This window comes from Panthera tigris, chromosome E2 (assembly GCF_018350195.1).
Source record: "Panthera tigris isolate Pti1 chromosome E2, P.tigris_Pti1_mat1.1, whole genome shotgun sequence".
Lineage (NCBI taxonomy): Eukaryota > Metazoa > Chordata > Mammalia > Carnivora > Felidae > Panthera > Panthera tigris.
In genome coordinates this window covers 50,508,688-50,535,785 of record NC_056674.1, presented here as the reverse complement: position 1 = coordinate 50,535,785, position 27,098 = coordinate 50,508,688, and the positions used below count along the sequence as shown (strand labels likewise).

General features: G+C 39.4%; 1 long non-coding RNA gene across 1 annotated transcript in view; it reads left to right on the top strand.

The window, feature by feature from the left end:
* The first annotated feature begins 351 nt into the window (after positions 1 to 351).
* LOC107179733 overlaps positions 352 to 27,098 on the top strand; it is a 41,740-nt gene continuing 14,993 nt past the window's right edge. Inside the window, exons 1-7 of the long non-coding RNA XR_001510428.2 lie at positions 352 to 504; positions 1,911 to 2,016; positions 16,560 to 16,713; positions 18,599 to 18,685; positions 20,348 to 20,460; positions 21,646 to 21,685; positions 22,449 to 22,687. This is a non-coding gene — a long non-coding RNA (uncharacterized LOC107179733). The remainder of the gene's footprint in view (positions 505 to 1,910; positions 2,017 to 16,559; positions 16,714 to 18,598; positions 18,686 to 20,347; positions 20,461 to 21,645; positions 21,686 to 22,448; positions 22,688 to 27,098) is intronic.

Sequence of the window (27,098 nt, the reverse complement as noted above, 5' to 3'; positions counted from 1 at the left end):
GCATATTCGGAGACAATATCAATGTAAGTAAATTTAAAGGAGTTTTCTACACCTCTTAATATTTTAACTATTTCAATACCCACTTTTCTGTATTCTATTTCCATTAAGAGGCAGGAATTAGTTTCCTTTTGTATCACAAAAACTAATTTCTTAGATATGGACAGACACAGACATAGTCATAGCTACAGATATGGATAGGCATTCGTGTATACCTTCAGAATTAAGTATACTTAATTTGAGTCATTTTTTTAAAAGTCGAAACTGTTGAGGTTTTTATTGCTGTTAGGGTAGCTTTGAAAGCCACCCTCTTTGTGATAGTTGTTCCTCTGTTCCTCTGCAGGGGCTGAAAATGTCAAGACTTGAGAAGGACTCGTCTCCTCTGTTCGCTTCAGGATGTCTTAATGATTACCATGTGATTACAGATACACTGTTTTCTTTTACTTCTTGAAAGACGTGGGGAGATTAAAGCAAACAGACAACTGACATCAAATTGCTAAATTAAAGGTAAAAGTTGGCACTTCTTACATAAATAGTATTTTTTGTAACATCACATTTGAATTCTTTAAGAAAAAGCTGCGTTTTCAAAATGTGTCCTTGTGGTGCCTGGCTGGCTCAGTCAGCAGAACATGTGACTCTTGATCTCAGGGTCATGAGTTTGAGCCCCACTTGAGCATGGGGCCTACTTAAACGTGTCCTTAAATTGTATACTTTCATGCCATTGGACATTTTTTTCCAATACATCAAGAATGTCATTCATACAAAGCCTTATATTATCTTTAATCATAAAATACAACTAGGTTTATTGAATATGAATACATTCTGTAACTTGATGCGTTATAAAATGCTATGCCCTGCTTGTTTGGAAAAAAAATCTCCTTTTCAGTGTGAGTTTGGCTTATGAATATTGTAACAGTTCTGTTCATATTCAGTGAACTGAGACAAACTTCCTTCTAGTATTTGGAGTCTCTTTCCATGAATTTGTCTTATGAGAATGCATATTCAGTGGTTGACTATCTCTGAAGAAAAACTATGGAAATCTCATAACTTTTGTGGGTACTCTGGGCTTTGTTTTTATTTTTCAGTATATACCAGGCAAAAATTTCCGTGGGTTTACTTTTCAAAGAGAGGTTAAAGAGATGTCACAAGCAGAGTAGATGGTGCTGTCGTTTTTCTCACCAGGACGGTTTTGTTTTGGTAGATAACATACATAATAATTATCTTCCTCAATTAACAGCCCATTCAGAATATCATCACCACTTAGGTTATATACCAATTTGCGTTCTGAATGTTTTAAAGATTTTTTCTAGAACATACTAGAAGTCTTTTACAGTCACTGAATAAATAGTGTTATTTTGTTAAACATCTGAATTTAGGAACTGTAAATCCGGGAATATTCAAATGGTCGAAAAGTATTCTTAAGTCTAGGGCCAGTGACAGTAAGAACTTTTGTTGTGCGTGGAGAAATCTTTTCCTACCTCTTTTTTGTGCTTGATAGTAATGACATACGTCTGCTAAGTATAAAATCAGCAAAAAAGGAGTTAGTAGCCAATTAACAGGGTTTTACTGGAGCAAAATATTTCTGGTTTAGGTAAAGATGTAAAAAGTAAAATGGGATCTGGGCTGAAGCCTGGGGAGATAGACTCTATCAAGTGTGTGTTCTGAGCTGTGGGCAACTGATATTCCCATCACGTGGGCCCGGAAGTGTGCCTGCTGGAGTACCCCCGTACCCACTGCACCTCCCTCAGAGCCTCCATTTCTGTGACTGCAGCCCTCGTAGCAGGAACAAATCAACAGGCTTCAGGGACATTCAGATGCCCTCCTAAGACCATACCCTGTGAACTCCGGATTCCTGCTAAATGAAAACAGGAGTACACAGTAGGATTGTCTTCAATTCTGTGCATCTCTCGCAGGAGGAAGCTCCCGTGAACTCTGGGCTGGACGTCGTCCAGAAGGGGATCTACCTTGCTGTGACAGGCCTTGAGTCATCCGCTCCTCTGGCCGGGCCCATCATTCTGGGTATGATAACTTTAACATTTTAGCTAAAGCCTCTTCTTCACAGGTGATTTAGGGGGGTAGACTTTTTTTTATACAGACATATTGAAGAACTCTCCGATTGTGTTGATTAAGTACTTAGACTCCAGAGGCAAATTGCCAAGGTTAAAAATAAGGTGGTAAAGCGTACCACCATGGTGCTTTGGTTTAGTTTCCTAGTAAATAGATCAGGAACGATGAGGACAGTGATAGTGGTAATAACAGTATAACCTACTTCTTGGGTTGTTTCAAACATTCCCTGACATTATGTAAGGTATTCAGGAACATGGCAAACAGAACATTAGCTTCTACAATACTCCATGTAAAAATAACTTTATTTGGACAAAGCAACCAACAGTCCTACTACTGTATTTTTAGAGCCCCTCTGAACTAGAGGTCCAGTCATCGGAGATCCCAGAGGTTAAAGGTTGGGGCCTCAGACAAGTAAGGGTTTGTCCTCAAGCTCCTTTCTAACCACTACACCAAGAGGCACCAACACAGGGTGGGGTGGGGGTCCGAGAGCTCAGAGGAGGCACCCGGTCCAGCCTGTTGACCCAGGGGTTGCGGGGAAGCACCCGGTAGCCTCTGCTTTCTGGGTTGGCGTATTCAGTTGTGCTCTCAAATTACCACAGACTTAAAATGATATAAATGTATTGTCTTTGGACTGTGGAGGTCAGAAATCTGAAATGGGTCTCATTGAACACAAAGTCATCATGTGACCGGGACTGTGTTCCCTTTGGAGGCTCTAGGGAGGAATCGGTTTCCTTTTCCCGGTTACAGACCACCCCGATTCTTGGGCTCGTGACCCTTTGCTTCATCTTCAAAGCCAGCAAGAGTAGGTAGGGCCCCTTCTCACATCACACCACATTACCCTTACCTACTCTCAGCCTCCACCTTCCACTTTAAGGACCCTGTTACTACACTGTGTTCACCTGTGTAATCCAGAATAACCTCATTGTAAAGTCGGCTTGTTAGCAAACCTAATGCTGTCTGCATCTTAAACTCCCCTTTGACATGAAAGGTAATAGATCCACAGGACCGTAGGACACGGTCGTCGTTGGGGATTCTTCATTCTGCTTGCCACTGAAGGCTAACTATCACACTGAGGAATGAAATGGAAGAGGAAGAAAGAAATACATCAGTGGAGATTGAAAATGTTCTTTAATATTCAAGGGTACAGAAAGGAAACGTAGCACACACTCTCAAACACACACAGAGGAACTCTACAAAGCAAGGTCTTCCAAGATCAGTGGCTTAAATTTTCTCTCAAAAGTTAGTATTCTCAAAACGCTGCCTTGTTTCTTTTTGTGAGAGAAATGCACACAGGGTACAATAAAAGCAGCTGATCACCAGATTGTTTGCAGAATGAATGGAAATCGAGGGATGATTTCATCTTGGCACAGATTTTATTCACATTTTATTAGCATTAACCCGCACGCCTTTGTCCTTGTACTGTCCATCATTTTTATCAGAAAAAAAAGCCCTCAGCTTCCTGGTCATCAATGAAGTCAATCTAAGCAGGATAAAAAAGAGAAAATAATAAGGGGGAGAAAGGCATTTTTGGTTATATTTGAGCTGACCGTACTTCTGGTTTTGCTTGAATATAAAATGATAAGGTAAAAACAGTGTATAATTCTGGTTTTAAAACAAATCAGGCAGGACATGAAGCAGGTGAGATCCTACTTCATAGATCTGCCACAATTCCTGATTCTAGTCCCGGTTCTTAAATTGTCATTTATATTTGGTGTGCATCTTTTCCAGACACTTCTCATGCATGCTCATGGACACATTTAACACGATGAAAATACATGATTTTCTACAGCAGGGTGTATGTATATACCCTATTGGGTCTGAGGTGACAAGTGTTTGATTGGAAGACATTTACGTCTATCTTTCCAGGAAGAGATGTCTTTGGGCTATTTGAGAATCTCTTTTGTGTACCTCTATTATCTGAGTAGAGCTTTAAAGCTTTCTATATGAGAACCAGACCTTGCCCTGAGACCGATTCTTAGGGCATTGTATTTTTCTTCTTCTCCCTCCTTTTGTTTTTATCGACGGTCTCTTCTTAAAGTGAATTATTGAACTACAGGCATGGAGTAGGCATGAACTAACCACACTCCTTCCTTTTGGAAACACAACATCCTTGCATACATTGTTTCCTTGATGGGCTCTCCACTCCAATCGTCTTAACCGGTCTCATATTCTCCATGTTTTTTGCAGTCCTGCCGGTGACATTCTTAGGCTGTTATTCCTATGACAGAACAGGTTTTCAGGAAAGTCTGTTGATGTTTTATCTTTAGTAATCTGTGGAATTTCTGCATCTGTACCCATGTACCACAGAGCTATCCCCAGTGGGGAGGACCCCGTATGAATTCTGGGCCTGACACAGCGGCCACAGCCTAGTTTTCCAACCTCCTGTGGATAATTAACCTCTTTGGGCCACTATTTCCGTATCCATAAAAGGGGCCCATAGAAGGGAGAGGAGGTTTTCAAACTCTGTTTTGAGCCCTGCATGAAATAAAAGTAGGGGCAGCCCTAGAATGAAGGTTGGGGTGGGGAAAGGATAAGAGGAAGTTTGCCTACTTTAGTTTGTTCAGATTTAATAGACAAAATTAATATGTTGTCTTGAGCATAATAAAGGATTTGATCCTTAAAGAAAATACTGAATATGGGGCACCTGGGTGGTTCAGTTGGTTGAGCATCTGACTTTCGCTCAGGTCCTGTTCTCATGGCTCGTGAATTTGAGCCCCGTGTCGGGCTCTGTGCTGACAGCTCAGAGCCTGGAGCCTGGTTCGGATTCTGTGTCTCTGTCTTGCTCTCTCTGCCCCTCCCCCACTCACTCTGTCTCTGTCTCTGTCTCTGTCTCTCTCTCTCTCTCTCTCTCAATAAATACATAAACAAAAATAGTGAGTACTAAAACACACTAGACTAATCTCTACATCAACATCTCTGGGAAGATACTGTAGAATCCTGTTTTGTGGACTAAATATGAAATATCTGTGCAATTTGCCTAAAATTAAATTAAGCCAAATCCTAATTTATTATTTACTTCCATTACAAAAACATGGAAGAATGTATGTGAGGCTCTGCTTTTCATCTGCTATTTGCATTATCAAAAAGCCAATACATTTGAAAGCATTTTATAACTGAGCACATTTTCATCACCGTAAAATTTTTATCTCTTGAAGGAACTCAGTGTTCTTTTTTTCTATCAACTCTTTGCCAACCCACTCTACTTTCCCAAACATGGTTAATTTCTCCTAGTCATGGAAATCTCCTGGCTCAAAACTCCCACAGCTAAATTTATATATTTATTTTGCAATTACCTTTAGTTGTACTAGACTAGAGATGGTAGAGGAAAAATCATAGGTTAATTACCAAGCATACAAGTAGCTGTATCTTTTGGCTATGCGTGTGTGTGTGTGTGTGTGTGTGTGTGCGCGCGCACGCGCGCGCGCGTGTGTGTGCGCTCGTTGCCTTGCTGAGGCTCTGGTTTGGGAAGTTAATTAATCCCCATGCATCTCTTTTTTTTTTCCAGAATCTCTAAAATGCTTCTATGAGAGGTAAATGTTACAGCTTACGTGTTAATCCCTCATCACAGTGCCTAGCACATAGTAAACTGAAATTGGGTGATATCTCTGAATTATATACCTTCTCTGTCTGCCCAAGCAAGTGCCATCCAGGACCAAATTAAAAATATACGTACAAGGTTTATTATCGCTATTGAAAGAGAATAAGTTAGAACTATTTAGGTATTTCTACTTCCTATATTTTCAATGAATTTTTTAAAAAAATTTGTGAACGTGTACAATCTCATTGTTAAATCATAGAATATGTAATCCAAACAAAATAACATCCATCTGAAGAAGACCATGAAAGCAGATGATACAGTATGTTTGGAATACTGAAGCAGAGAGAACAAATACAGAGTAATAGGAGCCAAAACACTTGTCTGGCACCCAGAGCAGACCTTGCTACATTGATAGAATCCATCTTTTTAGATACACTGAATTATCTCATGATGGTGGCTGTCCAGAGTGTGTGCTGAGAATAATATCACCCAGAAATGCATAAGGGATGAGTCCTATTTATAACCCCGTTGTCATGTAATGTTATGAAGAGGGGCTCGAATATACATAAGGAGGATCAGTGAGTTTATTTCCTCTAAATAAAAGTAAGAAAGCATAAAAGTAACAAATAGTAAACTAAAAGATGTTCATACAATGGAAACATCTTTAGGAGAATATTCCTAAAATAAATAGTATGATGAAGGAAGAAAACCAAAAAATAAATGAGATATTGAGCTTGTTTTTTCAATCTGTGACTTCAAAGAATAATTTTCGCCAAAACAGAGAATAATTATGAAGCAGTGAAGACTCAGTAAAATACATATTAATCAAATACAGAATTTGAATGTGCATATAAATTTATAAGCAGTGTGGAATGAACTTATTTAATATTCAGAGATACAAAGTAAATTCCTAAATATTGCAGTTTTATTTAATTTTCCTCAAGTCCTGAAAACAATTCTTGTAAAATATACTCTGATTTAAATAAATTCAGAGTATAATTTCCTTTAAAGATGCATTTTTACAGCACATTTATCTAGTCACTAGATGCTATACTAGGAAAGCGTGAAAACAGCCAGTAAAACTCAAGTAAAATAAATCATATACTCATTTTCAAATATAGCATCCCAGAATATTAGAATGAAAAGCATTTTTAGGGACGAACTGATTGTCTTCCTCAGCCTTGCTTCGATTTTTTATCTTCGTGCTAATATTTTCCCTTTAACCATTTGTATGTTTATCTTCTACGTGAGATGTATATTCTCATAAGATCTTTAAAAAAAATTTTTTAATGTTTATTTTTGACAGAAAGACAGAACATGAGTGAGGGAGGGGCAGAGAGAGGGAGGCACAGAAACTCAGGCAGGCTCCAGGCTCTGAGCTGTCAGCCCAGATCCCGACGTGGGGCTTGAACTCACGGACCACAAGATCATGGCCTAAGCTGAAGTCGGACACTTAACTGAGCCACCTAAGCACCCCTAAATCTTTTTATATGTAAGAAAAGGTATGTCTAGAAATCCCTTGAGATTCATTTTATAACAGGATAATATATAGATAAATTACTTTAATGTCTTCTATCCTTCTTTTGCATATAAAAATTAGAAAGATGAACTCACTCAGCCAGGCACATAGTTAGACAATAAGAAATTAGGAGAAACCCCAAAGGCCGGGGCATCTTTTTTGCAGTTTGTCTCCTGTTTATTTGTACATTTCAGTCGGCAGGAAACTGCAGTTCATTCACTATACAGAGAATCTTTTCATCTATAAGGTCACAAATAACATATAAAAGTATGCTTTCATACAGAGTGTATTACAATATATGCATAAGCTCACGTGCATGAAAAGATGTAATTTTCAATGAAAAATGCATGCAAAGATTATTATATTGGAATCCGTTTCGGCTAAATACAGGAAGACACATGTTAGGTAAGGCTGCCACAAACTTAGGAAACTAGAATAAACATTGTAAGTTATGGCCATTGCATTTGAATCAGTACTGAAATGAGTATTCTAACCTATAGTGAAAAATGAATGGAGCTTCCCGTGATGATTTTCCCCAAAGTGTGTTCTTTGGACCATGAGTCTTAGAGCTGGTTCGCAGTAAGTGTTTTAGTGGAAAGGGGTACTTTGGCCAAATACGTTTATAAACTCTTTGGTTGGACAACATTATCCACTTTCCACTGTTGTGTAAGAGTTCAGGTGCTTCAGGGTACACAAGTGCCCAGTGCATGCCCCAGAGGGAAGGTAGACAGCAATTCTCTGTTCCATTTGACCATGGGACTGTTATGTCACTGAGGATCTCACAAGAGCTGTGTTGCTTGGAAGATGTGTGTAAACTGTTTGACATTATGTTGTCCACACATGTCATTTATTACACGTTATGTGCGATCCGTGCATTTAATTCCATAAGGCTTTAGTGGACGTATTTCATACACGTGTAGAAGTATAAATATATATAATGGAATGTATATGTGTATATAGTTAAGTACAGTTTCTAGATGGAACCTTTATTTTCCTCTATGGGAACAAATCCTTTGAGTCCAGACTCACCTGAACAATAAAAGTTTAACTTCAACTTGCCCTGTGTATAGGGTAGACATTTCGTAAGGATGAATCAGATCGTAAATGACAGTAAAACATTGCAGGTTATGTCAGGGACTCCTTTTTTATCACTCTGTTTCCTACAAGGTGAAGATTTGTAGGCGTATTAAAGGCAAGTCAGTTGATTACGTGTACTTTGAGGTCTTGATTCACACATCTCAAAAAAACCAGGATATTATTTTTCAGCATTGTTTCCTATAGGAAGGTCTGTTTGAAAACGAGCGTTCACCTTTAAGGCTGCCGTGCACGTCTTAAAACACTGTAGAAGAGGAGCAGATCTGTGGAGAAAGTATTTTAATGAGCCAACTTCTAGGGAGGAGCAAAGTCGGGCAAACTGTCAAAAACGTGCCGCTAAGCTCACTGGGTGGTGTTCTCCAAATGCAAGTCATTCTATATTTCGCTCCTCTGCAAATAATTTAACACCATTGTTCTGGTTTACCTACAGTGATCACCATTTAAAATGTAGCTGAGTAGTTTTTCTTCTTTCCCAGGCTACACTTGGTGAAATTGATCCAACCAGCAGGCTGTGTGTGTGATGACACATACAGGAGTCAGAGTTTGCACACCTACCAATTAAACAGCTTATTTATGGTCAATATATTTGCCACCCATCCCTGTAGTGGCATATTGTATCTTCTGTAATTCACACTGTATCACAGACTATTCGTGCGAGGTAATTATAATAAAACTTTGAGGTTACTTAAGAGGTGATTTTTTAAATTACTGTTATAGCTGTACACGCACTAGATTCAGATAAAAAAAGACTATTTCGGGGTGTCAATTATAGTAGCCCCCAGTCACGTATGGCTATTTCAGTTTAAATTAAATAAAATCAAATGCTGCTAAATAGCTTCCTAGCTTGGTAGTAATCTTTCTTTATTCTTTGTAATTTTTTTTTAATTAATCAGGAAAGAGAGAAGTGCAAGTGGGGAAGAGGTAAAGAGAGAGGGAGAGAGAGAATCCCAAGCGGGCTCCACGCAGTCAGTGCAGAGCCCGACGCGGGGCTTGATCCCACGTCCCGTGAGATCATGACCCGAGCCAAAATCAAGAGTTGGTCACTCAATCAGCTGAGCCACGCAGAACCCCAGGTAGTTATCTTTCAATATGCAATAACCACATGTAGATTTGGACTATTCTACTGGACAGAGTAGATACAGAACATTTATATCATCACAGAAAGTTCTTTCAACAGCCCCATAGATCCTCTTGTTCCTAGATGAGATCCCAAAGTATATGAAGGTAAAATTCTATGTCCAAAGACATCAGGGACTTGTTCAAGTTCGTATTACTTAAATTACTAAATTTAAATGGAATCTGGCTGTGTTTGTAACGGTGTGAGCATACATACTCCTGAATGTTGTTATAAAGTGATTGGATAAAGTGATTATCAGTAGTCTTAAAATTGGATTTAGATACGTGATTTTTAAAATGTTTCTGAGGGGCTCCTGGCTGGCTCAGTCAGTAGAGCATGTGACTCTCGATCTTGGAGTTATGAGTTTAAGTCCCACATCGGGTGTAGATATTACTAAAAAAATCTTTTTTAAATAAAAACAAAACTTTCTAAAATGCATTGGAATATAATTTCCTTAATACCTCCATGTTAAGTGCAGATTTCCATGAATTAAAAAAATGTGCATACTAATTAATATAAGCACCAACACCTCCAGGTAGGGAATTTCACCTCAAGAGGTTCTTTTGGGACCCTGCCCAGTCAAACCTACACCAAGGGCCAGCCTCAGGCAACCAGTAACCTACTCTCTGTCAGGATAGATTACACTTCTCTTTTCTGGAGTTCAAGTCATACACATATATTTAGTGTACTTTTTCCTGTTTGTTTAAATTCTGTATGCTTGCTAAACTCACTTTTTTTTAGTAGTTACTTTTTTCATGTAGATTCTTTAGGAGTTTCTACATAGATGACCAGGCTGGTTTTGTCGTTGTTGTTGTTTTTAACATTTATTTATTTTTGAGACAGCCAGCATGAACGGGGGAGGGTCAGAGAGAGGGAGACACAGAATCCGAAGCAGGCTCTAGGCCCTGAGCTGTCAGCACAGAGCCCGACGTGGGGCTTGAACTCGGGGACCGCGAGATCATGACCTGAAGTCGGACGCCCCACCGACTGAGCCACCCAGGCGCCCCAATGACCAGGCTATTTGTAAAGACAGTTCCAGATCTTCATTTCCAGCAGTGTGCCTTTTATTTCTTTAACCATATTTCTTTGGCTAGGAGCTCCAGCACAACAGTGAAAGGAACTGTAAGAGTGAACATTTTGGGGCACCTGGGTAGCTCAGTCGGTTGAGTGTCTGCCTCTAGATTTCAGCTCGGTTCATGATCCCAGGGGTGTGGGATCGAGCCCTTCATTGGGGTAGGCACTGGGCAAGGAGCCTGCTTAAGTGTCTCTCTCTTTCCTCCTCGGCCCCTCCCCCCCACTTGCTTGCTTGCGCACACTCTCTTAAAAAAAAAAATAAACATTTTGTTTTTAAAAAAATTTTTTTTAACATTTATTTATTTTTGAGACAGAGAGAGACAGAGCATGAACGGGGGAGGGGCAGAGAGAGAGGGAGACACAGAATCGGAAGCAGGCTCCAGGCTCTGAGCCATCAGCCCAGAGCCTGACGCGGGGCTCGAACTCACGGACCGCGAGATCGTGACCTGAGCTGAAGTCGGACGCTTAACTGACTGCGCCACCCAGGCGCCCCTTTTTTGTATTGTTCCTGAAGGTAGAGGGAAATATCCAGTCTTTCATCACTACGCACGAAGTTGTCTGTAGGCTGCCTGCCCATCACAGGGGGATTTTACTTTCTGCAATTGTGGGAGCTGGTGAATCAGTCTCTAAGGCTGTTTGTGTTGGACGCTTGAGGTTGAAGTCAACATGTCAGGCAGTTAAAGAAGGAAGAAGAGTGAAGAGTGGGCTCATCGTGGACAAGGTGGGACCCACGAACATGAGCTGGAACCTGAGGGTGGACAGGAACCTGTGTATGCTTGCAGCGTCCTCAGCTCCGACCACGTAAGTGTCGTGCAGGGGAAGCCGGTGCCCTTGCATGATGGAGCTCAGCGGGCAGCTGGCCTGAAAGCCCAAGACACCGCGAGGACCCAGGGGGAGGAGGAGCGACAGCGGGTCTCTCTGCTGTTCCATGAAGAGGACGATTCGGATGGGCGAAAGCACTGCTTTGACTGCATCCCACAGATTTGGGCAAGTTGTGTTTTCATGTTCATTTAGTTCAAAATATGTTTAACTTTCTCTTGGGATCTCTTCTTTGACCTGCGTGGTACAAGTGTCTTTTTCAGTCTCCCAATTAAGGGGATTTTTCAGCTCTCCTTCTGGTACTGATTTCTAGTTAAATTCCATCGTGGTCAGAGAGCCGACATTGTATGGTTTCTCTTCTTTCAAATTTGTTAGGATGTGTTATGGCCCAGAATGTGGTCTCCCTGGGTGAATGTTCCCTGGGAGCTTCCGTAACTGCTGTTGTTGGACGAAGCGGTCTGCAGACAATATTACATCCAGTGTCTGATGTGTTGAATTCAGTATGTCCTTACTACCTTTTTTGCCTGCTGAATCTTGCCACTTCTCATAGACGAATGTTAAACTCATAGAGGAAGCGTCCAACTTTGACAACGGATCTCTTTTCTCCTTGCTTTTCTATCAGTTTTAGCTTCCTGTAGTTTGATGCTGTGTTAGGGATGCCCTCCTAATGACAAATAATCCTATTTTTTCTCCCTATCCTTTGCATTATTGCTGCCATTCATTTCATTTGTACATAACTACAAACACATAAACATACATAATCACATAGGTTGTAGCTGTGATTTTAAACAGTTATCTGTTAGATTAATTCAGAATAAGAGAAGGAAACGTTTTTATTTTGGCTTCACGTGTTCCTTCTCTGATGCTCTTTCTTTATGTGCATCTGAGGTTTTTTTTTTAATGTTTATTTTTGAGAGAGAAAGAGAGAGAGAGAGACAGAGTGAAAGCAGGGGAGGGGCAGAGAAAGAGGGAGACACAGAATCTGAAGAGGGATCCGGGCTCTGAGCTGTCAGCACAGAGCCCGACACAGGACTCAACCTCATGAACCGTGAGATCATGACCTGACCTGAAGTCGAACACTTAACTGACTGAGCCACCCAGACACCCCTGCATCTGAGTTTCTGACCTATATCATTTTACTTATCTCTTAAGAACTTTTACCATGCTGTACATTACATCCCCATGACTTTTTCTTTTATAACTAGAAGTTTGTACCTCTTAATCCCCTTCACCTTCATCTGCCACCAGCATCTCTCCTCTGGTAACTATAGTTTGTTTTCTATATCTGTGAGTCTGTTTCGGTTTTGTTCATTCATCTGTTCTGTTTTTCAGTTTCCACATGTAATTGAAATCAGACATTATTTGTCTTCCTGTGTTTGACTTATTTCACCCAGTATAATACCCTCTAGTTCCATCCATGTTGTCACACATGGTAAGATTTCATTCCATCGTGTGTGTGTGTGTGTGTGTGTGTGTGTGTGTGTTTGTATACCACATCTTTAACCATTCATCTATGGATGGACACTTACATTCCTTCCGTATCTTGACTGTTGTAAATAAATGCTGCAGTGAACATAGGGGTGCATGTATCTCTGTGAACTGGTGTTTTCATTTTCTGCAGATAAATACCCAAGAAGTGGAATTTCTGGTTCACATAGTAGTTCTCTTTTTAACTTTTTAAAGGAACCTCCATACCATTTTCCATAGTGACTACACTAATGCACATTCCCACCAACAGTGTACAAGGATTCCCTTTTCTCCACATCCTGGCTGCACTTGTTATTTTGTTGTTGTTATTTTTTATAATAGCTAATCTGAAAGATAGGAGATGATAGCTCACTGTAGTTTTGATTTGCATTTCCCTGATGATGAGTGATGTTGAGCATCATGTCATGTGTCTGTTGGCCATCTGATGTCTTCTTTGGAAAAAATGTCTTCAAGTCTTTTGTCCATTTATTAATTGGGTTGATATATACATATGTGTGTGTGTGTGTGTATGTATGTGTATATATATATATATATATATATATATATATATTATATTAAGCTCTACAAGTTCTTTATGTATTTAGGATATATGATTTGAAAATATCTTCTTCCATTCATAGGTTGCCTTTTCGTTTTCTGCATGGTTTCCTTCCCTGTGCAAAAAGTTTTTGGTTTCATCTAATCTATTTTAGCCTTTGTTGCCCTTGCCTGAGAAGGGTGATCCAAAAACAAAAATAAAAAATTGCTAAGATTAATGTCAAAGAGTCCACTGCCTATGGTTTCTTCTAGGAATTTTATAGTTTTAGGTCTTACATACAAGTCTTTAATCCATTTTGAATTCATTTTTGTATACAGTATAATATAGTGGTTCAGTTTTCCCAGCACCATTTATTGAAGAGATGGTCTTTTCCCCACTGTATATTCTTGCCTCCTTTGTCATAGATTAATTGACCATATAATCATAGATTTATCTCTGGGCTCTCTATCCTCTGATCTGTGTGTCTGTTTCTGTGCCATTACCATACTTTTTTGATTAGTACAACTTTGTAGCATAGTTCGAAATCAGAGCGCATGATACCTCCAGCTTTGTTCTGCTTTCTCAAGTTTGCTTTGGCTCTTCAGGGTGTTTTGTGGCTCCATGCAAACTTCAGCATTCTCTGTTCTAGTTCTGTAAAAAATGTCACTGATATTTTGACAAGGACTGCATTGAATATGTGTATTGCTTTGGGTAGTATGGACATTTCAACAGTATTCTTCCAATTCACGAACATGGTATATCTTTCTAGTTGGGCCAGGTTCAGTTTCTTTTATCAGTGTCTCAGACTTTTGAGAGTACAGGTCTTTCACCTCCTTGATTAAATTTATTCCTAGGTATTTTATTCTGTTTGATGTAAATGGGATTGTTAATTTCTCATTCTGATAACTTATTTTTAGTGTAGAGAAGTGCAACCAATTTCTGTATGTTATTTTTGTATCCTGTGACTCTACTGAATTCATTTATTCTAATAGTTTTTTGGTGGAGTCTTAAGAATTATTTAATATATATAGTACCATGTCATCTGCAAATAGTGACAGTTTTACTTCTTTTCCAATTTTAATGCCTTTCATTTTTCTTTCTTAATTGCCATGGCTAGGATTTCCAATATTATATTGAATAAAAGTGGTGAGAGTGGGCATCCTTGTCTTGTTCCTGATCTTAGATGAAAATCTTTCAACTTTACACCATTGAGTATGATGTTAACTGTGGATATGTCCTGTATGTTCTTTACTATATTGAGATACCTTCCCTCAATACTCACTTTGTGAGAATTTAATACTTCTTGCAAAGCAAATCTATGGCAAAACATTTGCTCAATTTTTGCTTGTGTGAGAAAGTATTTCTCTTTAAATGCTGAAGGATAATTTCACAGGGTAAAGAATTCTAGATTGGTGACATTTTCCCTCTCTCCACACTTTAAATAGTTCACTTCCTTCTCCTCTTGCTTGCATCGTTTCTGAGAATCAGATCTAATCCTCTGATCCTCTCTAGATAAGGTATTTTTATCCTCTGGGCTTTTTTTAAGGTTTTTCTTTATCTTTGATTTTCTGAAGTTTGGATAGGGTATGCCTAAATGTAACTTTTTGTTTTATATTTATACTGTTTTACATTTATTTCACCAAGCTGCCTAGATTGGTAGTTTGAGGTCCAACATTAATATTTGGAAATTCTCATGCATTATTGGTTCAAATATTTCTTCTGTTACTTTTTTCTGGTATTCCCCATATGCAAGTATCACATCTTTGGTAGTTGCCCTAGGGTTCTTGCATATTCTGTGGCATGGGTTTTTTTGGGGTTTCTTTTGTTTGTTTGTTTTCTTTTTTAGTTTTGGAAGAATCTATCGAAATGTCCTCAAGTTCAGAGAGTCTTTCCTCAATTGTGTCCTTTCTGTGACAGTGTTATTGATCTCTCATATTTTTAATTGATTCTGAGAATTTCCATCACTATTTCCATCACTACTTAAATTACACATCTGTTCTTGTATAATCTCTTTTCATTAACAGAGTTGTTTTGAATTCCTGCTCTGCTAATTTTAACATCCCTGACACATGAGTCTGGTTCTCATGCTTGTTCTATTTCTTCAAACTAAGATTTTGACCTTTTAGTACTCTCAGATTTTTCCTTGGCTTTGGCACATGATGTACGAGGTAAAAGGAACCTAGCTCTGGTTCCAGCAAAAGTTTCTGCTTGTGGGTTTCACTCTGATAAGTTGTGATTCTCTGTTTCCATCTATGTCTCCAAATTTGGTGCATCAGTTTGCCCAGCGACCTTATCTCTGGCAGATCTGAGATGATTTGTTGATTTGTTCAGTTATTGTCCTTATTGTTAATATAAAGTAATGACATTCACGCTCCTTACATGTAAGACTAGAATATGGAACTCATTGCAAGACGTGAAAGGAAAACAAAAACAAACTTCTTTAACTCTGGATAACACTTTCTACATTTTCTTCAAATATCCCATCCAAACCAACACGTAGAGTTTTTGGTTTTGTTTTGTTTTGTTTTGTTTGTCGTAAACAAAACTTCAGTTAAGATGTTAACCCCACCACAAAGGCACACAGTTCTGTTAAGGTAAATATTGCTATTGGTGTGAAGAAATGGATGCAGGTAGCTTCTTAAAAACCTGTTATTTGCCACTAGGACCATAAATAAGAAAGACAAAAGTCCACAGTGGCCCCAACCATAAATATCCTAAAAATGTAACTATGAATCCAAGTTGTTGGGATAAATATTGAACTCGTCTTCCTATAAGAACATTTCTTGACTAAACTTTTCAGTTGAGGAACTGTTACATGCAGTCATAAAAATAGTGAAATTTAAACAGTATTTAAAATTTAAATAATATTTAATGGTATGTAATGAAATATATGACCTCCATTTTTACGAGTTTATTAGGATGCCTTTTTTTAACTTAGCCTTTAATGATAATAGGATATAAAGCACAATTCTCAAAATTTTATTCAACTCATCAATGAGGGAACCATCAAGACTTTAAGAGCTCACTTAACAACTGAGAAAGAAGGAGATTGGTTAGTCAAGAAGAAAATGTCTAAATATGTCTAAGATTGCTAAATTATGTATAAGATTGGCTGTCTAAAGGCCAATAAATTATATTATCAATATTTTCTGGTTAACCTCTAACTTTATTGAGCTCTAAACTACCTGCACATTTATCACTTGTGGATTGTGAGTCAAGTACACTGTGACCACAAAGTTACACCTCCAGGAGTATCAGATCAGAATCCAGCAGGATTTTAATAAAATGCTCTAATGTCAGAAGTAAGCACTACTTTGCCTCTTTCTAGATGCGGCTCCATAGGTCAACTTGTCTTCTACACCAAGACGCCTTTTGGGTTCAGAGGGATGAAGTGAAAACTCCCAGCCCCTGCACATCCCTGCTGGAGCTTTATGTACAATATACAACCCAGACAGACCAGGTGTAGCATGCTAAAAAATAAGGTAAGAAATCAGTATACAGCAGCCCCAGAAGACCACCATTTATCTTCAAGGTAGTAAATTCCATCAGTGTGTTTAAAGGAGGATGAAAGAGAGTTGCAGACTCCATGTTAACCCTTTCTCACCCACATATATGTAATATTTCTATAAATTGTCCACCATTTGGTTTTGGTGGTGGCAATTGATACAATTTTTTTAAAGGGCAAAATCATAACTTTCATGCAAATGTAAAAAAAAACCCATATGCCATAGATTTTATATAACTCAATTAGGAGGCCAGCAAGATGTTCCATTGGTTCAAAGGAGAATTCAAACAATTTACCCATATATAGGCAATCGGGAGTGTGGAAATGAATTTATGTGTAAATGCTAAACTTGTCATCACTTACAGGACAATAATCTATTGCATTACACAAAATTAAATTCATTAAATTATTCTGGAAAAATGATAACTTACAGAACTTTAGTTTCTTAGCACCTGTAGACTAGAAAATAGCTCAAAAACAATGAATTAGAAGATGGAGAGGGTGAGCTGGACAGAAACCCAGTAATCTTTGGTGTGGGTGTGTGTGCATTTCAAATGTGTCATTTTTTCCTGACAGTGGACACTTTTATCAGGTGTTTACCCAGAAGTGGATTTGCTAAATCAGGGGTATTCGTATGCTTAGGGGTGGTGGCTAGTGCCACATACTTGTTGTCAAGTGATTATGTCAACTTATACACTCATCAATGAGGTAGAATTCTTTACATGCCCTTGAAAAAGAGGAAGTTCTGAACCTCCGTTCATATCCACAAAGGGTGAATCTTGAAATAGTCACCTTTGTAGATCTCACGTATCCTAAATTTTTAGAGCCGTCATCTGTGGTCTAATACAGAATTGTTCTGTTTTTTGCCTCTGGTTCCAGGCAAAGACTTTGTAAAACCCTTGGAATTAGAGTGACAGGTGTGTATCTATTATGCTAATGAGGGCACTCATGGCCAAGCCCTAGTTAGCTTCAGGATGGAGGCTGGTCCCCAAAGAGACCAACCACTGCTTACAGCATGGTAACTTTGGGCTACCTTGACTCCTGGGAGGAGGGGTGGGGGGGGCATTGGAGATTGAGTTCAATCTCATGTCCAGTGATTCAATAAATCATGACTACCTAATGAAGCCCCACTAAAAATTCCACACACAGAACTCAGTGAAGCTTTCCGCTTTGTGAATACCTGGCTGGTATCTGGAGTTGTCGCGTATACTAAGTGTATGCCACTTCTTTGTTGAATGAGTAAATGCACTGATTCTACCTGCGTCTTACATCCAGCTCTTGCGTAAATCGTTCCGGAAGTGTAAATTCTCTGAGCACCGGCCAGTCTAGGTATGGGTTGATGTTCTGTCTGTGCAGACAGATTCTAGAAGGTTATGACTAAGCAGCGGGAACACTGTGTAGGAAGGCTATAAATCATCCCAGCAAATGACACCCGTTAGCACAATAATTTTCAATTCAAAGCAGGTCAAGACAAATTGACCATCCAACTTATGTCCAGACAGTGGGCCCTGGCCTCTCTAATATGATTAAGAGGAGGCCATTGTGTCTCATTATCTCACAATATGAATAGGATTCTAGTCTATAATTCATAAATGCTTAATTTGTGAGGCTAAATTCCACAGACAAAATATTTAAATATTCATCTCTAGGGAATTAGATTAGCACAAAAGGCAAAAAAAAAAAAAAATCTAAAGCTGACATTAGGCATTCACCAATAAACATTCACAAACAGCACAATGTCCTCCGATATCAGAATGACACCTTAGCCTTCATTTCCTAGGAGTGTTTAATTTTGGATAAAAAGTGCTATGTTGGACTTTGGATATCCAGCTTCGACATTTTGATTTAATCTTTGTTCACAGTGCAGAGTTAAGTTTTGATCAGTGGAGCGAGAAGAAATGGATGCCACAGGAGAAAGGATCTAACGCTCTCCCGGTGAATTGAGAAAGGTAGAGCAAAGAGAGAACCTTGACCTTCACTGTATGTGGCTACCAGACTTTCTCTAGGTTCAAAGTTTTACTGGAACTTTTTTTTTTTTTTAACTCTTAGGCTTACATTTACTATTTATGTCTCCCATCCAGAGTATGCTTTAAAAAATTTTTTGTAATCAGAAATTTCATTTTCAGGCAGGTACACAATTTGTGAATGACTAAAGAGATCTGACTGTATCATGGAAACCTCATTGTTGACTTCTGGCCAATTACGAGTAACTTCAGTATCGAATTCAGAAAAGAATGGTCTCTTGCTCTTGCCAAAGCAAAAGCTGCAGCAACATTAATGGGAGACAGACTCTTTTCTAGGCTATTTACAACAGGGGACAGGACAACACTCAACTCAATGTCACTGAGCTCAACTTCATTGAAGTTGAATGAGAGCAGAAAAGAGTTCGTAAGTGCTGGCATGAGAGGCAGAACCCAACTCCTCTGTGTTTGCTAATTGGATTTACCCAAAGGAAAAATAAATTCTGTAGTACCGTTGGGACAGGAAGTAGTTTTACAACCAGGAGCAAGGCACACATCAACATTAGGCTCCTATCTTTTCACAGAGATTGGGGCGTGCTGGGGGGCTTGGGGGGGGTCTATCTCCCTCGATGTTTACATTCAAAAAGTAAACTGCAAAACTGGCAAGATGCTTTTTAAAAGATTTATCATCTCAAAGAGGCAGGAAAAAATATTGACAAGCTTCCTTACATAAATGTTCTAGAAAGGAACATCAGGTGCCTTTGTAAAAAGTTTGATGGAGCCGAGGGTAATGTGAAGGCCATCTTGGTCGATGTATTTAAATGTGTTTAAAAGTACTGAAGCAGTTGGGGCCCCGGGTGCCTCGGTCAGTTAAGCATCTGACTCCTGATCTCAGCTCAGGTTCTTGATCTCAGGGTTGTGAGTTCGAGCCTTGCATTGGGCTCTTAGCTCAGTGTGAAGCCTGCTTAACAACACCAACAAAATTGCTGAAGCAGTCTACCTGCCAGAGTTGTATAGGAAAATAGAACCAATAAGATGGATGTACCTTCCACTAGATATAAAGAGTTGGGTTTAAAGGGATGGGCTCATGTTATCTTGGGGGCTGGCAAGTCTGAAATTTGCAGGCAGGCTGGTGACCCAGGGACGAGTTGATGCTGCAGTTTGAGTATGAAAAGCTATCTACTTTTTACAGAATCCCCTCTTCCTTGGGAGACCTCAGTCTTTTTCTCTTAAGGCCTTCAACTGATTGGATGAGGCCCACCGACATCATGGAGAATAATCTGCTTTACTCAAATTATTCTGAATTAAATGTTAATCTCATGTAAAACATACCTTCCAAGCTGCATCTAAACTGATGTCTAACCATCTATCTGGGTACCATGACATCACCAAGTTGACACATAACATTAATCCTCACAGGCTATAAGCCCAGTATATAGAAAAACCCTCCAAAGGGCTAGATGGAATTGTGAGAATGTGTTTATCTGTAGAGTAGGTGTCTGAGGAATATTCCTGTGCCACTATTATTGAATAAATCAGCTATTTAATGGGGGGAAATTCAGGTGACTTGACAGAGACTCCCTTCTTGTGAGTTTTTATAGTTTCAGAGAAGCAGAGACCATCATAATTTTTCTTTTCTGGATAACGAAGTTTGCTTTGAAATACATGAATATCAGAAAAGTGCCCTCAGGCAAAGAAGATGCAGCTTTTTAAGAAAAGGATCCAATTTGGGAATGAGGAACAGTGCTTCCATGGCCACACAGGTAAGGAGATTCTGACCTTCTGATGATAAGAGAATAGTATTTCTGTAACTGCAGGGGACCCAGCACACAATCTGAGAAGTAAAGAGATTTGCAATTTACATTTTCACTGTGATATGGAAAAAAAAAAAAAAGATGTGGGAATACAGCTTTTCGTAGAGTTAGTCTGCACACCTACAACCCGTGCTAAGAATTAGATGTAGGTAGCCTTAAAAATGAGGGCTTTGGATATTGTGTAGGGCTTGGTACTTTGGGAGAGTAGCAGATAGAACAAAATAGAAGGGTGCATTCAAGCACTAAATAGAGATGTTAAGAAAAGCTTGCAGCAGGTGAAATTATTATTCACCCGATGTGGTGCTATCTCTCAGATCACTGGATACACCTTAAAATGCAAATTGCTCTTTTCTAGATATTGGCGATTTTTTCTCTCATACATGGGCCTGAAGATCATTTTCTACCCATGGCCTTGTTTTTCAACTTCCAAAAATCTGTAGAAAGATGAAGGTACCCTAATCTGTTCCCATGGGGTTTCTCCTTCTCTTGTAGTTTTCATCATCCTATCCTGTTCAGCTCTCAAGAATCTGCTAATGAAAATTTCTAGCACGAAGGAAATTAAACCACTCTAAGACACAGATTTATGGAGACGTATTTGTTAGCTATTTAATCACATCTCAAAGATCAGCAGTCTGCATAATGACATTGAATTGTGCTCGTTTCCAGAGCCCATATTCTAGGTTCCTTTTTCCTATTCCACCTTCTTTTTTTTTTTTTTTAAACACTGAAGAGTAGCAGACTCTGCCACTTTGGTTAAGGATTATTTTGAGCTGAAGGCAACTGAGAAGCACAGACAAGAAACATATGTAAAGGTGTCTCCTCTCCCTTCTCTACCAGGAAGGACAGATGTGAATCAAGGGAGACAACTCTAGACCGCAGTCAGCTCAGAGACGGCACCAGGGGGACCTCATAAACATTACTAGCTAGCCCTTAGCTTCCTCCCTTTCCCTGCCCTAGAAACCCAAAGTCCTTTTCCTTTGTCTTGTCGCTTTACTAAAAAGTTACGGTTCTTTCATTCTGATGCTATATCAACCCAAGCTCTAGCTACCCCTTTGAGTCCCTGATTACCGAGTATGGGCAGGTGTAGGGGAGACACGTGTTGACAACCTTCTGTTGTTCCCTTGTCTTTTGCAGAGCCCCAGCCAGACAACCTAGGACCACAGAGGAAAAATTGGTAAGTTTCAGTATTTCAGGGGAGGAGAAATACCTTCCTTGTGTATTACAATCTTCTTCTTCCCGTACTTACTTAGAATGCAAATTATTTCCTTCTTGGAGTTCATAAAAATGCCCAGTTGACCTTATTTCCTAGATTCTACAAACCTTATCAGTGGCATGATACTTCATAAATTTAATAACAGTGTGGGATCAAGCCTGATTTTAGGGTCTTAACACTGAAAGGAAGGATGATAAAATTGAAGTAAAGCAAGTTAATGATCTGCAGAGAAAATGGACTTCAAGGGAACCAGTAGTGTGTGATTTCTTGAACTGAGTAGGATGTGTGTAGGTTTCTCTTGTATTCTTACTCTTAAACTTTACAAATATGTTAGCTATATTTATATATACATAAAGTATACATTGGATTGTAAATTTAGGTATATATGCATACATACCTACAAATGTATTTCATATGTATACTTGGTAAAGACATCCATTTGTATTGGCTGATTTCTGGTTTGGATGGAGCATAGGCCAGTCCTCTCCCTTGAGATTACTTTTCTTTAGTCATTTTTCATCATTGTTTATGTAACTCATGGATTGGATTGCCTTTGAAATAGACTTTCTCCGACTTAATTTCATAATATTACTTCTCCAAGATCACATTTACTAGGAATCCTTCTTTATAATTGTGTAAAAGGAAAAATCTCCCTGGATAGGAGCACTTGCCTAGGAAATATCGAGATGAAAACTGTTTCTTGAAAATTATTCTAACCCTCCAGCCTTGTTAAAGAGTCGTAAACTTTGAGTGACCCCACATATGCGAGGCTGGCATTGGACCTGACTGAAGACTCTTTCCTGACCAAGGAGCATGAGGATTTGCGTTAACTAATCCTGAACAGACCAATGGAGACCTCCTGCCTGTCCAGAGGGATAGTTCTCGAGCCTTAACGGGCTCATCTGCCATGAAATCCCCTTCCTGACTTCCCCCCATCTAACACCTCAGTGGGATTCTTCACAGGTATGTTCTTAAAAATGGCAAATAAATACAACCAGCTTTAAAATTTTCGTCCTGGCTCGGGTTGATTTTGCAGTACTGTTGAAACCTAGAATCAGGCTATTAATTGAATTTAGGGTTTAAATAGGTCTGAAAATATACTTACAAGAACGAAGCTGAAGTTCTCTGTAGTCAAGGTTTGATCTAGCATTAACTCTGTCAATGAAAAAAATGTCATCAATGGCTTTTTGTCATTATTTCTTAGAACAATTGTCCTAGCTCAGATCATTTTAGCAGAACAAAGTCAGAAACTGAATTTTTTACCCTTCTTTTCCCTCCTTTGATTTTCCGTGCTCATGGCTAGCACACCAGTGGCTTGCAGATGAGGTTTGTGTTTGTTTGTTGTTAAAGTTGGAGCTTTTAAAAAAATTCCTTGCCAAAACCTTTGTTTTATCCTCTGCTGCAGAGAGTACATATCATGAATGTATCCAACTGAGCTCAATTATATCAAACAAAACAAACAGAACTTGGGAAGTACTGCTCTCTGTGCCTGCTTCCCCAAGAAAGGCAATAAATTGGAGTGGTCTTTTCATGGACACCACGTGGCTGTCGTGGGGGCCATGATACAACATGGGAAGGCAAGGACTGAAGTTACATTGTCCTAACAAATGGGTAATCCGTCCCCAACCTGAATTGGGTGAACACTACACCCATCAGTGTTTCCATCTCATTTAATGCCCGTAAGAATGAATTCACTTGAATTCAGTGGCCGTAGGCTCAGAACATTTGCAGTGTTTGTGCTGGGCTCTAAGACTGATCACTTCAGCTTTTTAATGCACTTGCTATTAAAGGACATTAACCCAAGGATACAGAAAGTAGAGGAAGATGCTCAGAATTGCATCACAAATTAAATTATTTTCAAATTTCTTCCCACTCCGAGCTCACATGCTAATTTTATACAGCCATCATCAATGCTTTTATATGGTTATGTTAACCATGTATTTTGTAATGATATTTAGTGGGTACATAATGTTACATCAGGTCGATTAAGCAGTTTCCTTAAACATTCTGTTATGCCTGGTCGTGCAAAGTGAAGCTGTTTTTACTGAAACAAATGACTAAAATTAACCTGTTGTTTAATAGCAATGCAAATGGATTTTTCTCCATTGCCATTTATTTTAGAACAAATTTCATATAGTGGTCAAACGCTAGGTACTTTTCTGATGACTCCTTATGAATTTTCAAATACAGATATTTTTCTCAATGATGTGAGGATCATTTATAAACATCACATCTCTTTTTCCATAAATAACGTCAGTGGCTATTTCCTAAATATGGCTGTTTTCTTACTCAGTCACAATATATGTATGAAAATCAGGATGCCTAACACTGATACACTACTCTCATATATACCACAGGTCATGTTAAGATGTTACCAACTGTCCTAATAATGTCCTTCATAATAATATTTTCCTGGACCAAGTCAAGTCCAGAATCACATTCAGTTGTTGAGTACCTTGATTCGCCTTTCGTATGAAACCGTTTTCAGCCTTTCTTTGGCCTTTCGTGACCTTAAGATTCTTGAAGGACACGGGCCAGTTATTTTGCAGAATGGCCTTCAACGTGCATTTGCCTGATGTTTCCTTGTGACTAGATCCAGATCACGCATTCTTAGTAGGAACACCACAGACTCGGTGTTGTGTCTTCCCAGAGCATTATTTTAGAAGACACAGGCTGTCAGCTTGTCCATTTGCTGGTGATACTAAGTTGATCATATCATTAGATGGTGTCAGCCAGTTTTCTTCCCTATAAAATTACCATTGTTGCTTTTGTGATTAGTAAGTAGCTGGAGAGAGATACTTTGAGATTATGTAAATATTCTGTTCATTAAAATTTTATCCATTTTATCCATCTCTTAATAATACTTGCCTGCATCAGCCATGACTGATGGTGGCAAAAAAAGTGATTTTATAATAAAATTATAAAAATTGTTTCTATATTTATTAGTTTTCTGCTCTACATGACCATTTTCTCTTTCCCAACATTCATTTATTTACATCAGTCTAGATTCATATTTGCTTCTTTAATTCAGTTTTTATGCTCAGATTGTTCCAGATTGTGCCTGCAGGGAACCCCTCCAGACCGTCTCCTGACATGTCCCCATATTAAACACTGATTTACTTTTTGGCACAAGATGTTCTAGGCTTATCTTGAAGTTTCTCTACTTCTCCAAGAATCCTTGATTCCTGTAGTGGGTACTGACATATAGAAATGAAGGTCTGAGGCACCTGGGTGGCTCAGTCAATTAAGTGTCTGACTCTTGATTTCGGCTCAGGTCATGATCTCACGGTTGAGGAGTTCAAGCCCTACATTGGGCTCTGCACTGACAGTGTGGAGCTTACCTGGGATTCTCTCTCTCTCTGTCTATCCTACCCCTAAATCCTGCTCACATACTCTCTCAAAAAAAAAAAAAAAATTCAAGGTCTGCATGCTTGGCCAGAATAGTGAAAATTTGTGGCATCTGACCCACTCCCTCCCACATGCCCCTAGCTCATTGTGGCAAAAGCACTACTCTGTGTGGGGCAACTAAAAATATAGGCTTCCCTCTTCCTGTAGCTCACAGGCTAGGACTCTAGTTCTTTGCCAAAGGAGTAAATCACTAGCATTTCTAATTTCCTTTAGCTCCTGATGGCAGAAGCAATTTCCCCAGAAGGCATAGCCGAAAGCACCAGGTTCCCTTTTCCCCACATAGGATGGGAGCTCCACTCCGGGTTGTAGCAAGCCAAGAATGGCCCGAATTATCTTTGCCTCAGATTTGTTCTTAAGGTGTAAGTTTCATGCTGGAGGGAGAAGCCAAGCCAACTAGGTGACACTAGTCACCCAGCACGTGCTTTTAGAGCAGGATGTCACCACCACAGAAGAAGGGGGCCACTGTCCTTATCCCCAGCTCCTGTACAATGTCCTAGAAGTTCTTACAGAAGCTCCCGTAGGATGCCCCAGAAGGGCAGGCTCTGTAGAAGAGGGACTCTTCCGTTCTACGAGGGGACCTTGGGAAAGAATATGGAGGTGTCCATACTCAAAGACATTGACAAAACAACAGAGATCTTAGTGGAGTGTTTAAGAGGGAGCCCATAGCTCCATGATAATGGTAGCCAACAGCACAATGGTAGGCCAGTTAGAAGTTGAGCACAATCAAGGAAAGACATAGCCATTAAGAGCCATTCTGGTTTCACATCCAACTTTGAGGGTTGAGAAGTCTCTGCACAGGTGCTAGGCTGAACCCATTCAGGAGAAACTAGAACTCTGTGTGACACAGATGTAAAAATGGTCCCCAAGTCACACATCCCGTCAACAAGGGCAGAAGCCTCACTGTCACTAGAGGATCAAGCACAAGCTCTAACCAAACATTGGGTGATCCATAAGCAACTCAGAAACTGGGCTCCTTAGAAAACTGGGCTCAAAAATACAATCACAACCATCCCTGGTGCTCTGGAATAGTGCATGCATGCCCAGGACTGTGCCCTTCCAGGAGTGATTGGGAAGGGATTTCCAAACTCCTAATCCCTGACTGAACATGGGGCAAAGACCTAAACTTGAACTGTAGTAGGGGCCTCTAAGCCAGATGCACAGAAAATGGTAAAGGCTAAAATCTGGTTGGCCAAGAGGGCTTAAGCACAGATGTTGAACAAAATGTGGCTTCTGCTGACCCAGGGGTAATGTGCAGGCAGAATTTGACAAAATCCAGTACTTTTCAGGCTAAAATATAATTTAAAAGTCTGAGCACAGCTATTAGACCTTATAGATACATTAGACATCAAAGATGTTAAAAGGACAAAAGTCATGTTTAAAGAATTAAAGGAAGATATGACAATGTCTCAAGAAGACAGAACTTATTAAAGAGAAATAAATGGAAAATCTGGAGTTGAAAAGTATAACACAACAACTCACTAAAGGAGGGGCACTGGGGTGACTCAGTGGGTTAAATGTCTGACTCTTGATTTCATCTCAGGTCATGATCTTGTGGTTCATGGGATTGAGCCCTGCATTAAGCTGGGACAGCTGACAGCACAGAGCCTGCTTGGGATAATCTCTCTCCCTCTCTGCCCCTATCCCACTCACTCTCTTTCAGAATAAACAAACTTACAAAGTCTCACTAGAGGAGGGGCACTTAGTTAAGTTTCCAACTTTGGCTCAGGTCATGAACTCACAGTTTGTGAGTTTGAGCCCTGCATGGGGCTCTGTGCTGACAGTTCAGAGCCTGAAGCCTGCTTCGGATTCTGGGTCTCCCTCTCTCTCTCTCTGCCCCTCCTCTGCCCATTCTCTATCTCTATCAAAAACAAACATTTTTTAAAAAAATTTAAACTCACTAGAGGAAAGATAATTTCAAGAAAATGAGAAGACAAGCCCCATGCAAGGAGAAAATGTTTGCAAAAGA